General features: G+C 37.3%; 1 protein-coding gene across 4 annotated transcripts in view; it reads right to left on the minus strand.

The window, feature by feature from the left end:
• LOC115216410 (uncharacterized protein KIAA0825) overlaps positions 1-15000 on the minus strand; it is a 155463-nt gene that overhangs the window by 135346 nt on the left and 5117 nt on the right. Inside the window, exon 1 of one of the 4 annotated variants that reach the window (XM_029785721.2) lies at positions 5675-5801. The exons of 1 other annotated variant lie outside the window; for it this stretch is intronic. The gene's annotated coding sequence lies outside the window, so the exon portion shown is untranslated. Of the gene's footprint in view, positions 1-4867; positions 5069-5666; positions 5802-15000 lie in introns of those variants that run through there. 2 more of the 4 variants (XM_029785723.2, XM_029785722.2) reach the window with 2 other exon arrangements.

Below are 15000 nucleotides of genomic sequence, written 5' to 3' on the forward strand. Positions count from 1 at the left end.
TGCATATGAATGAGAACAGCTGTGTAAAGTGCTGATCTCTAACTGTGGAGGAAACCTATAGAAGAAGTAGACCCAGGAAGACATGGAACAAGATAGTGAAGCATGATCTTTGAATGTTGGTTCCCATGGAGATGATGACAAAGGATCATGACCTTGGGTGATTTGTTGTGCTTGAGAAGACTCGTCAAGCCAAGAGAAATTGTAGTTGTAGCTGGTGCCAATGACACATAAAAGGCACCCACTAAACTTACAGAATAGTTGGCATTAGGAAGGGCATCCAGTTGTAGGAACTAAGCCAAATTCAGACTGTAGTGCAGCTCTCCGGCTTAGCAGTTCCAGTCAAGCTGTCTAACCCATGCCAGCATGGAAACTAGATGTTAAATGATGATGATGATACATATATATATATATATATATATATATATATGTATGTATACACACACACACTGGATTTCTTTCAGCTTTGGGCAACCTAGGTGTTGTAGTAGTTATCTCCTTCCTCTAAAATTGCTAGCCTTGTACCAAAGTTTGAAACCAATATTATTATTATTATTATTAAGGCAGCAAGCTGGTAAAATCATTAAGTGCTGAGCAAAATGCTTAGCAGTATTTTATCTGTCTTTACATTCTGTGTTCGAATTCCACCGAGGCAGACTTTGCCTTTCGTCCTTTTGGGGTCGATAAAATAAGTACCAGTTGAACACTGGGGTCGATGTTATCAACTCATCCCTTCACCCAAAATTTGAAACCATTATTATTAGCATTTTTATTCATGCTGGACAAAATGTTTAGTGGTATTTCACCTGTCACTCCATTCTGAGTTCAAATTCTGCCGAGGTTGACTTTGCCTTTCATCCTTTCGGGTTCAATAAAATAAGTACCAGTTGAACACTGGGGTCGATGTAATCAACTCATCCCCTCCCCCAAAATGGTTGTCCTTGTGGTAAAATTTGAAACTATTATTATTATTATCTAGGCTAGTAGATGGCACAGCCAGTAGATTGTCAGACAAAATGTGAGTTTGTTAAAAAATTATACCCAGCAAAATAATGAAAGTAACATGTATTCCTAGTGTTAGGAAACATTCAGTCACTTTCTATAATAAAAGCAAAATGAATAGTAAAAGGTTTGATACTACACTCTTTCACTGATTCATTATTTTCAATTCAAATAATGACAAGGAACATAAATATCTTCTTTAAGCAGCTGCAGTAGAGATGTGTTTCACAGTGCTGTGCTAGTTATCTCTATTCCCCATTACCTTTGCTAAGTCCTCACTTTCATGTTGTGTGTCTCTGCCAATAATATCAATGTAGTTGAGTAGTTTTTGTCTTCTATAGGGCTCTGGAACTCACCAAAATATGACATCCAATATGGTCTGTTGTTCAGCACAGTAGTGATGGCCAGTGAGACCTATCATTCAATGAGCAAAAATAGTAGAAATGGGTGGAATGGGTCCATAAATCTCCTCTTGTGGACGTGTATTGCTTAATGGTTAGGGTGCTGGACTCATGATCGTAAGATTGTAGTTTTGATCCCTGAACAGGGTGATGTATTATGCTCTCAAGTAAAACACTTCATTTCATGTTGCTCCAGTCCACTCAGATGGCAAAAGTGAATAATCCTACAACAGACCAGAGTCCCAACCAGGGAGGGAATATATGCTCCATAGAAACTGGGAAACCAGCCCTATGAGTCTATATAACTGGAGAAGGATGTTTATCATTTTATCCTCTAAGCCTCTTGTTTGGTTTTGTGCTCATTCTACAAGATACATTGAATCCTCATGAGAAATCTGGTGTAAGTACCATCAAAACATTCTTGAATTTCCTTCTTCATAGACCACATTTAAGTTCAATAGAGAAGAATGGCTCTCTACATGTGCCCTGAAGTCATCCAGCTTTGGTGACTGATTGTCAGATATTTTGAAACTCTACATTAGTGCCTTAGATGTCAGGAGGTCTTTCTTACTGTCAGCAACATAGGGTCTAAGTACACAAAGTTATTGGTTTCCTTCAGCTGTATGCCATCAGAATAAATCAACAAATGGCTTTCATCAGCATTAATAATCATATAATCATCTTTGCATAGAGAAAGAGACCAACTTCAGTTGTAGTATTCTTAAAGTTGCAGTGAGAATTCTGTAGCCAGATAAATATATTCTGGTTACATGTGGAATGACACAACATCATCATCATCATTTAACATCAGTTTTCCATGCTGGCAGGGGTTAGATGGTTTGATCAGAGCTGGTAAGGCCAGGGGTCACACCAAGTTCCATTGTCTGTTCTTTCATGGTTTCTACAACTGAATGTCCTTCCTAATGCCAACCACTTTACATAGAGTACTGAGAGTTTTTTCATGTGGCACCAACATCAGTATCAGGTCTTCTTGAGTAGAGCAAAGCACTGGACATCTCAGTCCTTTATCATAAGGCTTAGCCTTCAGTACATCACCCCATGCCTTCCTGGGTGTCATCCTTAAAAATTTACAGCCATTTCATCCTTAAAAACATTACAGCAACATAACTTATATTTTACAGAAACATTGTTTCAGGTTTTCATAAGTATTTCTTCTGGTTCTTTACAATTTGATTTCAAATGTTTCTTAAGTCAACTGTTTTTTATTTTTTTAAGGGTCAATAAAATAAAATATCAATCAAGTAATGAGGTTGATGGTATTACCTCAGAACTGCTGGCCTTGTACCTAAATAAGAAACTAATTTTCTACAGTAGAGCCCAAAATATTTAGTAGTATTTAGTTATAGCCCTCATGTTCTGAGTTCAAATCATAGTGCCTTGCACCCTTCTGGAGTTGATAAAATACGGTATTGGTCAAGTACTAGAATTGATATAATTAACCATATCTTTCTCTCCAAATTTAAGACCTGAGATAATGCTAGAAATCATTATTATGGACTTTGTTGCTCAGTCATATAAATGCAACAAAAAGAAATTCTAGTTGAGTACTTAGAGATGATTAAGTACACTCGTGGGTCATCTTTCGTTTTATATACATATAATAGCAGTCAAGAAAGTGAAAGGAAACATCTGTCAAACTATTATTTTACAGTTAAGGTTTGTTTTGTTTTGTCTTTTTTTGTTGTTGTTTTTACAGGCACATCGCCTATAACTTATGTTTCTGGAAATGACACCAAGTCAGCTCAGTCATCCGTGCAATATTTGGCCATGTGCCTTGTGTTAGAAACCATTAATCTTATTATCCTTACTGTCCTGCCGACGTCGACTTTGCCTTTCATCCGTTCGGGGTCGATAAAATAAAGTACCAGTTGATCATTGGGATCGATGTAATCGACTTACTATTTCGTCCGAAATTACTGGCCTTGGTGCCAAAATTCCAAACCAATATTATTATCATTACTAAGGCAGCGAGCTGGCATAATCGTTAGTGCGCTGGAAAAAAAAATTGCTTAGTGACATTTCGTCCATCTTTGTTCTGAGTTCAAATCCTGCCGAGGTCGATTTTGCCATTGGTCCTTTTGGGGTCGATAAAATAAATACCAGTTGAGTACTGGAATCGATGTACAAGAGTCCCCCCGAAATTGTTGGCCTTGAGCCAAAATTTGAAAGCAATATTATCATTATTATTATTAGTGTTACCCATCAGATAATGGGTAACTTTGGAAGTATACTTTTGTCACGAAATATGGTATACACACAATCATCGATTTAATTTTAAATAAATTCCTTCGTGCTTATACAAAATGATGAAGTGAATGCTAATCTTCAAAAGAATATTTATAATCTTAAAACAAATTTCCCATTTGTATATTTACAGCAGTGATAAATACAAGTCATTATTTTCCTACTAAATTCTATCAGCATAATCGCAATCTACTTCATCGAAAACCCATTTTCCGCAAAATTTAATTTTAAAAAATGTGTTTGTTTTTTTGTTTTTTTTTTCAGAAAGTTACTCATCTTACATTTCTCGTGTTAACTGTCTGTATTTCTTATTTTCTCTTATTTCTCTCAGTGTGACTGGCGAAATCGAGCAACATTTATATTGGTTATTATTATTATATGGAGATCATCATCATCATTGTATTTCTTACACCCTGAAGAGAAGCAGCAGAATTGAATAACTCATAACGGTATTTATTTGTAACATTAATATCACCCGTGATATTTTGACAACATTACTGTCAATTTCGCTGCTTCATTTCGCGAGAGCGCGCATGCTTAAGGTGATTTTTTTTTTGTGTAGATTTTTGGGTGGAGGGTGTGTGTTACACGCATATAAAACATTCGTGTGCTCATGAGACTGTGTACACACACACATATATATACATACACACACACATATATATATATATACATAAACATTTACATACACACACACACACACACAACGAAAAAATCAGAGGAAAACAAAAATTGTCAAGATGCCATTGGAGGTAATAAAAAGGTAACAAATAGTACATCGTAATTTATCTTGGCATGACGTCTACTACTTTTGCACGAGGGAGAGGTGAGGAGACCAGAGACGTAGTGAGATTGATGCGGTTTGTCAAAGACGAGTGACGTAAATGTAATGAAATGGCTCCAATCAGGAATCGAAACCGTGTTGCATACAAACACGCTGAGGAGACAGTTCCACTAAACAGAAAAAATATCTGATAATATTTATACATTGTCCAATTAATTAATGGTATGGAGGAAGAAATAGCAGAACACCAGAAAGAATTCTTATTGTAGCTGATTCCGTTCTTCACTATTCTGAGTGGAATTTTGCTAGCGATTCTTTTTTTCCACATAATTTGTGTGTGTGTGTGTGTGTGTGTTCCTTAACTCGAAAAACAAACAAAAAAAAAATCAATAATATATATCGCAAGTTTAAATCCTACCTGTCTGTCATGTGTGTCCAAGGTTCAGAAAAATAAAGCACAAAGAATGTATGGAGGCTTATTCAAGCAACTGAACCGATCCCTGCTTCGTTAGAAATAAGAAGAAGAAAAAAAATGGCTCATTGCCAATCTAATGGAAATCTATTTCCAAAGGATAGGAAGAATGCATCCGCACGCGTGTGTGTGTTTGTGTGTAAGAAGAGAAAGGTAAGAGAGAAGAGAAGGATATAAGATTGTGTATATGACTGTGTATGGTTCACGGGTACCAGTAAAAGCAACCCTAGCAACAAATACCCACCACCCAACACACAAACTACATAAAGACTGTGTCGGCTTCTTTCACTTACTCACTCACTCACATTTACCGGCTGTTTTCCTAAGGAATATATTAGAACCAATAAAGACATTATATAGAATTACACACACACGATATATATATATATATATATATAGTGTATCGGTTGCGTCAATTTTGTTGCTTTTATTGTTTATCAAGAGAGAAAGAGATGATTAAATAAATATTCATGTTTATGTTGCCTGAAGGATTTGGACGTAGCGAAAAACTTCGAATAGTGACAGAGTAAAATTATCAACTACGAACGAATAAAATCTACAAAATTGTGTTCTTGCTTTTTTTTTTTTTTTTTCCTTGCCGTTTGTATCGCCAAACATTGTGTGTGTATTTATATATGTGTGAATATACATGTATATATATATATGTGCGTGTGTGTGTAATGCATACGTCAGTGGCTCATAAGACAGAATGAAAGAAAAGTTCAGTAAATAATAAACGACGAACCTGCTTACAATATAATATTATCCATGATAAAAAGACGAAGATTTCGGTGAAATGAACTTATTCGATAAGCAGTAAATCGCGATATAAATATTACACATTGCGATATAGAAAGATAAGCGACATCACCGGAAGTCGACTATGCTCATCAAGTGAGCGAGTTACGTCCCTTTAATATTATGATTTCGGTTTCATTTCTTATTAGTGTCATGCCTCTCTGGAACATCTGAATACCTTTATCTTTCTAATATAGGAATCGGAAAATTTCTTATACGCTTTATTCCTTTCATGGAATTGTTGATAATTTATCGACTCCCCACCCCCATCGTGCTAATTTCTAAAATTAATAACTTTCTGCATTTAAAATCAACCATTTCTTCGTTTTGTGCGTGTCATTATTGCTTTTTAATAATATTATTTAAAGGAATTTAATGAAAATGCTTGACGAAATTGATAAAAATAAATTTTTAAAATTCAGTCGTATTATATTGATATAGTTGGAATATTAAATGTGAAATATGTGTTTGATGAATATTAGTTATTGCATCGATATTAAGTTTTAACCTTAAATTTCCGCACTTTTCGAGACTCAGTTCGATAATAATTCAGCACTCTTAATGCCCCAAATTGTTTCAGGTGTCTATCGAACTATTGGATAGTCACTGAGACGTCTTAGATCAATACTGATCACTTTGTCAAGCTCTGTCCTAACGTGATAGACGGGCCGTAATGAAATAATTGCGATCTTCGAGTTTAACGTACCGCTTTTACTTTAATATACGATTGTTATATTTTAGTGGCATAAAATCTTCAGCAACACCTTTCAAGCTTTTACTTCTTTGTTTTACCTATCATAGACAGGACATCAGCAAGTTTACATTATAATCAGTAATAGTAAGGCGGCGAGCTGGCAGAAACGTTAGCATGCCAGCGAAATGCGTAGCCGTATTTCGTCTGCCGTTACGTTCTGAGTTCAAATTCCGCCGAGGTCGACTTTGCCTTTCATCCTTTCGGGGTCGATAAATTAAGTACCAGTTACGCACTGGGATTGATATAATCGACTTAATCCGTTGTCTGCCCTTGTTTGTCCCATCTGAGTTTAGCCCCTTGTGGGTAGTAAAGAAATAGGTATTTCGTCTGCCGTTACGTTGAGTTCAAATTCCGCCGAGGTCAACTTTGCCTTTCATCCTTTCGGGGTCGATTAAATAAGTACCAGTTACGCACTGGGATTGATATAATCGATTTAATCCGTTTGTCTGTCCTTATTTGTCCTCTCTGTGTTTAGCACCTTGTGGGTAGTAAAGAAATAGGTATTTCGTCTGCCGCTACGTTCTGAGTTCAAATTCCGCCGAGGTCAACTTTGCCTTTCATCCTTTCGGGGTCGATTAAATAAGTACCAGTTACGCACTAGAGTCGATATAATCGACTGGCCTACTCTCACAAGATTTCGGGCTTTGTGCCTAGAGTAGAAAAGATTATAAGTAGTAGTAATAATAGCCCTTTCTGCTTTAAGCACAAGATCTGAAATTTTGGAGGACGAGTCGATTACATCGACCCCAGTGCTCAACTGGTGCTTATTTTATCTACCCCGAAAGAATGAAAGGTAAATTCGACTTCGGCGGTATTTGAGCTCAGAACATTAAGACGGACGAAATACCGCAAAGCATTTTGTCCGGCATGCTAATGACTCTGCCAGCTCGCTGCCTTTTTGTTCAAACGGATAAGAAGATGGAACATAATGGGCCAGATATTATAGTAATGGACAAAGAAAATCGAATATGCATACTAATCGATCCATCATGTTTATTTGACGCTAGGATTGTGAAGAAAGCAGATGAAAAGTTAGAAAACTCAGACCTTTAAAATATAAAATCGCGAGGATTTGGAACATGTAATCTGTAAGGATTGTACCTATCATAATTGGTGCATTGTTTGTTCCTTCTCGAGCCACACCTGGTTCATAAGGGCCGGTTTTCCACATTCTTTGGCGTATAGGTTCCCCACCTGGACGGGACGCCAGTCCGTCGCAATAGAGCTGCAAGATGCAGGAGAAAAGGGCGAGAGAAAGTTGTGGAGAAAGAGTCAGCAGAAGTTCGCCATTACCTTTTGCCGGAGCCGCATGGAACAAAGGTGTTTCGCTCATAAACACACACATCGCCCGGTCTGAGTTTCGAACCCGCGTTCCCTCGACCTCGAGTCCGCTGCTCTAACCACATAATTGGTGCATTAGGGACTGGGAATGATGAAATAGACAAATGGATAAAGAAGATTGAAATGAAGTGTCCTGTAGAACTTTCACAAAAGGTTTGCATCTTCGGGGACACAGAAGATCATCAGAGGGGATTTTAGCACTTGATGGTTTATTAGCATCATATGGATGTCAAAGGTTTCGGATAGTAACCTGTTATGTACATAAATTCTACCAGGAATAAAATAAATCCTGACCCGAGAAGATATTTTTTCTAACTTTGCCACAAGGCAAGCAATTTTAACGGGAGGAATTTAGTCGATTACATTCCCGAGAATATGAAAAAGTTGAGCGTATAGCTCACAACGCTCAAGTGTACATCGTGTACCGATGATTATATTCTTTTGTACTCTAGGCACAAGGCCACGAAATTTGTATTAAAAAAATTTGTATTAAAAAATTACACACACATAAAAAGACATATTCCCCTCATTACTGTGACGTGGAAAGGGCTTTCAGGCCCCGAGGGTGGAAACACTTTTTTGCGCCCTCACTTTTATTAATAAATATGGTAGAGTACAAAAGATTTCGCCGCTTCCACCCCTACGTGCGTCAGGGAACATCCCCTCGCCCACTTTCGCTACAATTCTGATTCATTCATTAGAAACTAAACCTGAGAGTAAAGTAAATCGTTTTCAATTTCTGCTTAACAAGCGGAAAACTAGGAATGAGATCTGCAGGAGATGTAACTGCTATTTTTAGCATGTCGAGAGACTGAGTACACCCGTTAGTTGGTGTGAATGTGTGTGTATTTATGTGAGTGTTAATGTTTTCGGAGTCTGCCTTCATAATTTATATCAAATATAGTCACCAGAAACGGTAATACGCAATGGGTGATATTCTTTCTTCGTAACTTCAGAGTTCGAATTTCAGTGAGGTCGACTTACTTTTGATCTTTATCTTTTATTTGTTTCAGTGAAAAAACAAACAACTATGGTCATGCTGGGGCACTACCTCGAAGAATTTTAGTCGAACAAATGAACCCCAAGTACTTATTACTATTTTAAAGCCTAATTTGTATATATATATATATTATTTTGCTAGCAAAAACTGTCTGATGAACGGCAACGAGAAACTCAGAGTAACAGATCTTGTTGAATTTTCTGCTGCTTTAAATAAAGCATATTACTCTACCACTGGTATTTGAGTACTCTTTTTTCCACCTTGTTTCACATTTATGTGTTTACTCCGGTATATATATATATATATATATATATATATATATATATAATATATATATATATATATACATATATATATGTGTGTGTGTGTGTGTGTTGTGTGTGTGTGTGTGTGTGTGTGTGTGTGTGTTGTGTGTGTGTGTGTATACTGCAGTTATGTTGAATCAGGTGATACGGAAAAGTGCAGCATTGACGATAAAACATTTGTGGAGTAAATGATAGGCTAATTCGACTAAGCGACATGTCATGTGGCCGTTTGGCGTATTCCAAGCCATAATCTGTCATGGAAAATTGGGGATGGGGGCTATGTGATTTTTGAACGCACCGAAATACTGTCAGTGCGGCGGTCAGCGCTGCGTATAACACGAGCAATCGTCTGACGTTTCGACACCTCCTATATCACCCATAAAGTAAATTTGGAGGAACTGTGTTTGTTAATTTCTGGGTAACAGGGAAACAATGAGGTAAACTTTGAACGTCGGCGTAAATCCATGTTCAAACTATCTCCTTAGATGCACAAAACGATGTTGTTTGAAATGCAGAGATTTGTGTTGTGTGATATTGTTCAGAAACTCCTTTGACTGGATGGAAGTACGTTCCTGAAGATCCATAAGAGGTTGAGGAGAAGCTGGTAGTGCTGGTAATCTTACCTTACCACCTGAGCAGTACATGCCATTAGTTTCATTTGGAAATTGTAACGCTTTGCAGAAACGACAATTTGAGTTTAGCACACCAATTTGGACAAAATTATTATTTTTATAAGAATGGGATGGATCATATCTGAAAGCGGTTTCAGAAGTTGTGAAGAACGAATTTGTACGCAGTCTGTTTCTGAGAGCTGTTCTATTGGACTTGTGTCTAATCATTAAAACCTTGTTTTAATGATTCAGCATTTAAGTTTTTGTCTTGCGTATAGCAATGGTTGCAAGCGAGATCTCGCTGTTTCAAAATGGCGCTGGCTTCTTTGTGCCTCGCAACAGTTCTGTGATTGTGCACTTAAAATCCATTTGCTTAACCTATCAGAAATTCGCCGTTATCTTTGATGAAATAGAGATTAACCTAGATCAACCGAATTTACTTTTCAATTACGGTGACCGAACTTAGCGATGAGCTTGATATACATTGGTGATTCCAGGAAAAAAATTTTTTTTTCTCACAGCTAGACAGCACTTTACCGCCTTGTATACATGCTTACAAGCTTACGCGAGCCTCGAGCTCTTTATCATCTTCCTTACACGTGCTTATTTGCAAACTGCTATAAGGAAACCGAACAAAAGATACTTACAGCGCCAACGGACTGCTATTCACAACACAAATGTTTGTATTTTTACCCAAATCGCGCAATTAGGTATTTAAGTAACAATTGAAAAATATTTTCAATAAATTATTCACAATTTTTCATCACTTCATACAATACACGCAGTAATTGTTTAGTTACATATCTCTGATGAAACTTCTCAGCAATCTTTACACAACAATCATAAAAACGGGGTGTCCCAGAATTAACTATTTATTTCAATGAAATCGGGCAAATTTTTAAAAACTGACAGAATTTTATGTTTACTACTTAATCATGCTACCAAAACAAATAGATTTATAAATCCTACGTCAAAACTTTATTGAAAATTTTCAATGCGTGCTCCGTCTGTAGCCCTGCAAATTTCAGATCTAACCTTAGCATTGCGAAACACATTTTGAAGGATTTCAGGAGTTATCTCTTTCACTGCTAATTGAATGCGTTCCTTAAATTCAGCGAAACTACTGCCACATCCTGGGATTGAAGTAGAGAAGATGATTGCGGCCAAGTTAAAAAAGAATAAACTGTCGTGGGCAGATAAGCGGGATCCAATAGGAATGAAAATAAAATTATTAAAAAATATATATAAAATTATAAACAAAATAAGAAATGTTTGACTTGAATAAAAGCGACCGATTTCACTGAAACAGATACTTAATTCTGTGACACGCTATATTTATCCATCACCACACAAAAAAAAAAGGATGTGAAAGTAAAAGACATCGGTACACAGGTATAAAAGAGAAACTTTTGTCAGCCTTGAGATGCCATGTTAAGACCAGACAACCCGAGACTCCTCAAGAGTTTCGAAAACTCAATTGTCTTCTAAAATGTTCGAGATATTCATCATTTAAGAAGCAAGAAAGGCTGTACTGTCCATCCCAGTAATTCTCAACGAGGGCATATGCCCCACCGGTGGACCTGGGAAAATTGTGGTGAGAAGTGAGGAATTATGGTGAGAAGGGAGGAATTATGGAAAAATTCTCTCCCCCACCCCAGCAAACATACTACACCTATACTCAGCCTTGCCAAACCGGTCTCTCCAGTGAAGCATATTGTGTGACGACTTTACTAAAGTATAGCGCTATTCAAATGCCCTAGTGTAGAAATTTCTTTAAGGAAAGTAGATAATTATGAAATATTGATTTCAAATTTTGGTACAAGGCCAGCAATATCGGAGGAGAGGTAAGTCGATTACATCGACCCCAGTGTTCAAATGGTACTTAGTTTATCGCTCTCGAAAGGATGAAAGGCAAAGCCAACACCGGCGGCATTTGAACTCAGAACGTTAAGTCAGAAGAAATGCTGCTAAGCGTTTCTTTGTCCGGCGCAGTAACGATTCTGCCAGCTCGCCGCCTTATAGTTATGAAATATTAAAAATAATACTGTTTTTTCCAATGACCGGTGGAGCATACATTTTTCTGAAAAGTTATAGTAGGACCTGAGGAAAAATACTGATCCAAGCAGACAAACCACTCTATTATTTTTAGTTGTGTTCCTTCATTTAAGATTTATAGTTGGAATGTTATAACGGTCTTGCACAAATGAAAAATACTGACCCTAAAATAGAGAAATATAGCCCGTAATAATTTTTGTGTATCTTCAGAAATATGTGCAACAAGGTTTCAGTCATCTGCATAAAGGAAAACACGAAAAAGGAACTGAAAGATTTTCGCTCTGGCAGCAAATCTCCGCAATTTCAAGACATGACCGAAAGATCGATATCCCACGTATCTTAGAAGTGCAACCTTTTGGGTCAGGTGCAAGCGTGACTATGCTGTAAAGAAGCTTGCGTCCTAACCGTGAGTTCTTGAGTTCAGTCTCACAGTGCGACACATTGAGCAAGTGTTTTCTATTATAGCCCCGGGTGGACCGAAGCCTTGTGAGTGAATTTGTTATCGGAAACTGAAAGAAGACCGTCATATGTGTGTGCGTGTGTTTGTCTTTATGCTTATGTTATGTATGTCACCCACCACCACTTGACAACAGGTTCTGGTTTGTTTACGTCCCCGTAAACTAGCGGTTCAGCAAAAGAAACCGATAGAATATGTAATGGCTTTTAAAAATACTAAATTCATCGATTTGTTCGATTAAATCTTTCAAAGCGATGGCCTAGCATGGCCGCAATCCAGTGAGCGAAACAAGTAGAAGTATGTGTGATGGTGGGAGGTCTGTTAAGAAGTTCGCTTTCTAACCGTGCAGTTTCGAGTTCGGGTTCAGTCCCACTGCACGGCGCCTTCGACAAGTATTTTCTACTATTGTCCCGGGTCGACCAATGGCTTGCAAGCGAATGTGACACACAGAAATAGTTGTTGAACTACGTCGTAAGTACATATGTGCGTATTTTTATGTTTGTTTTTGCCGGCCAGTGTTGGTTTGTTTACGTCCCAGCGAAGTTAGTAGTTAGGCCAATAAAATAAGTACCAGACTTACAGAATAAATATCGGTTTCAAATTTTGGATCAAAACCAGGAAGTTCGGCAGAAAGAGTAAGTCGACTCCATCGTCCCCAGTGCTCAGGTAATATTTTTATTATCGACCCCGAAACGTTTATAGGCAAAGTGGACCACGGTAACGTGAAACTCTGAGTAATAGCTTTGTGATGTCATTGCAGCTTTATTGATAAAGCATATTACTCTACCTCCGGTATTCGAGTGCTATTTTTTCCACCTTGTTACCACATTTATGTGCTTACTCTGGTGTATATATATATGTATATACATCAGTCCAAGCCGGAGTTTTAGTGGCCAACCAAACTGAGCACTCATAGAACATACTTATTACATTACGCCATTTGACGAAAATTCCTTCTGTATTTGTGTGTGTGTGTGTGTGTGTGTGTGTGTGTGTGTGTGTGTACGTGAGTGCATGCATGTGCGTGTGTGCGTATACGAGTGAATAGACAAACGGAAGAAAGTTGCACTCAACACATTTTGTAGGAGTTATGTATTTAAATAACAGTAAAACAGTTAAGTATATATATATATATATATATTATATATATATATATATATATATATATATATATATATATAATATATATATATATATACACATGCATACACACGCACATATACATGCATACATACATGCATACATACATACATACATACATACATACATACATACATACATACATACATACATATTATTCGGAATTGGATCATAATAGCAGGTAAATTTGGGTTTCAAACTTTGGAGGGGGAAAGTCGATCACATCGATCCAAGGGCTCAACTGGTGCTTATTTCATCGAACTCGAAAGGATGAAAGGCAAAGTCGACCACGGCGGAATTTTGAACACTGAACGGACGAAATGTCGTAATGACGGACGAAATGTCACTATGTATTTTGACCGGCGTGCCACCCATTTCGCCAGCTCACCGTGTAAATATTGGATTGAAAACCCCTTTTGGATAAAAAAAAATAGAAGGCTGTTCGTGAGGTTCGAACTCACATCTCCAGAAGGCATGATAAGTGTTCTACTATTGAACAAAAGCGGTCGTTTAGAAGATTTTACTCCGTTTTAGAAAAGTGGCTGCGTGGTAAGAAGCTTGCTTCCCAACTACATGGTTCCGGGATCAGTCCCTCTGCGTAGCAGCTTGGGCAAGTGTCTTCTGCTATATCCTCGGGCCGATCAAAGCGTTGTGAGTAGATTTGGTAAAGATAAATTGAAAAAAGCCGGTTGTATATATGTGTGTGTGTGTGTGAGAGAGAGAGAAAGAGAGAGAGAGAGAGTGTGTGTGTGTGTGTGTGTGTGTGTCTGTGTCTATTTGTTCAAACCACTGCTTGACAGCTGGTGCTGATGTGCTTACGCCCCCGTAACTTAGCGGTTTGTCAAAGAGATCGATAGAATAATTATCAAGCTTAAAAAAACAAGTACTGTTCCCCCGCATGGCTGTAGTCTAATGACTGAAACAAGTAAAAGATATTTGAAAAATATAGTGGCTGTCATTTTGAACTAGCTGATTGTATTGTATAAAGTATATAATATATATAATACCCAGTGTAATCATTGTCTGATATAGAGCTCAAAGCATTGGATAGTATGTGTATACAGGGTGCGTAAGATATTTGAGGACATACTTTTTGGGGGTCATTGCTACATTTTTTGCTTATTCTCTGTATAATCTTTGTTTCAGAAAATAATGGCAGACCCTCAGCTTACTCAAGAAATGAAAAGGCATGCTGTTATTACGGCTACAAAGACTGAGCATAGTGATTTAGAAGTATCTCGAGTTATAAAAGTTGCCATATTTTTCATCTACAAAGTTTGTAAGAAGCTAGAGATTGAAGATGGAAACATATCACCAGTATCAAAGCATAAAAAGCAATCTGAACGTTCTGAAATCATCAGAACAGCTGAATTTATCCAGCAAGTTCAACAGATCATTGATTACATCCCCGAAAGTGCATGAGGTCAATTGCAAAATATCTCCGTGTGTCAGAAGGAACAATCAGAAATGTTGTCTATGAAGACATCAGATATATAATGAGGCAAAGTCAATTTGTCAGAAAAAGCAAAAGAAAATCATTACATCAAATCTAAAAGGCTCTTAAACAAACTGAAAAATCCATCAGAAGAAGATTTGATTTGGTTTTTCTCAAACGAGG

The sequence above is a fragment of the Octopus sinensis genome, linkage group LG10 (assembly GCF_006345805.1).
Source record: "Octopus sinensis linkage group LG10, ASM634580v1, whole genome shotgun sequence".
Classification (NCBI taxonomy): domain Eukaryota; kingdom Metazoa; phylum Mollusca; class Cephalopoda; order Octopoda; family Octopodidae; genus Octopus; species Octopus sinensis.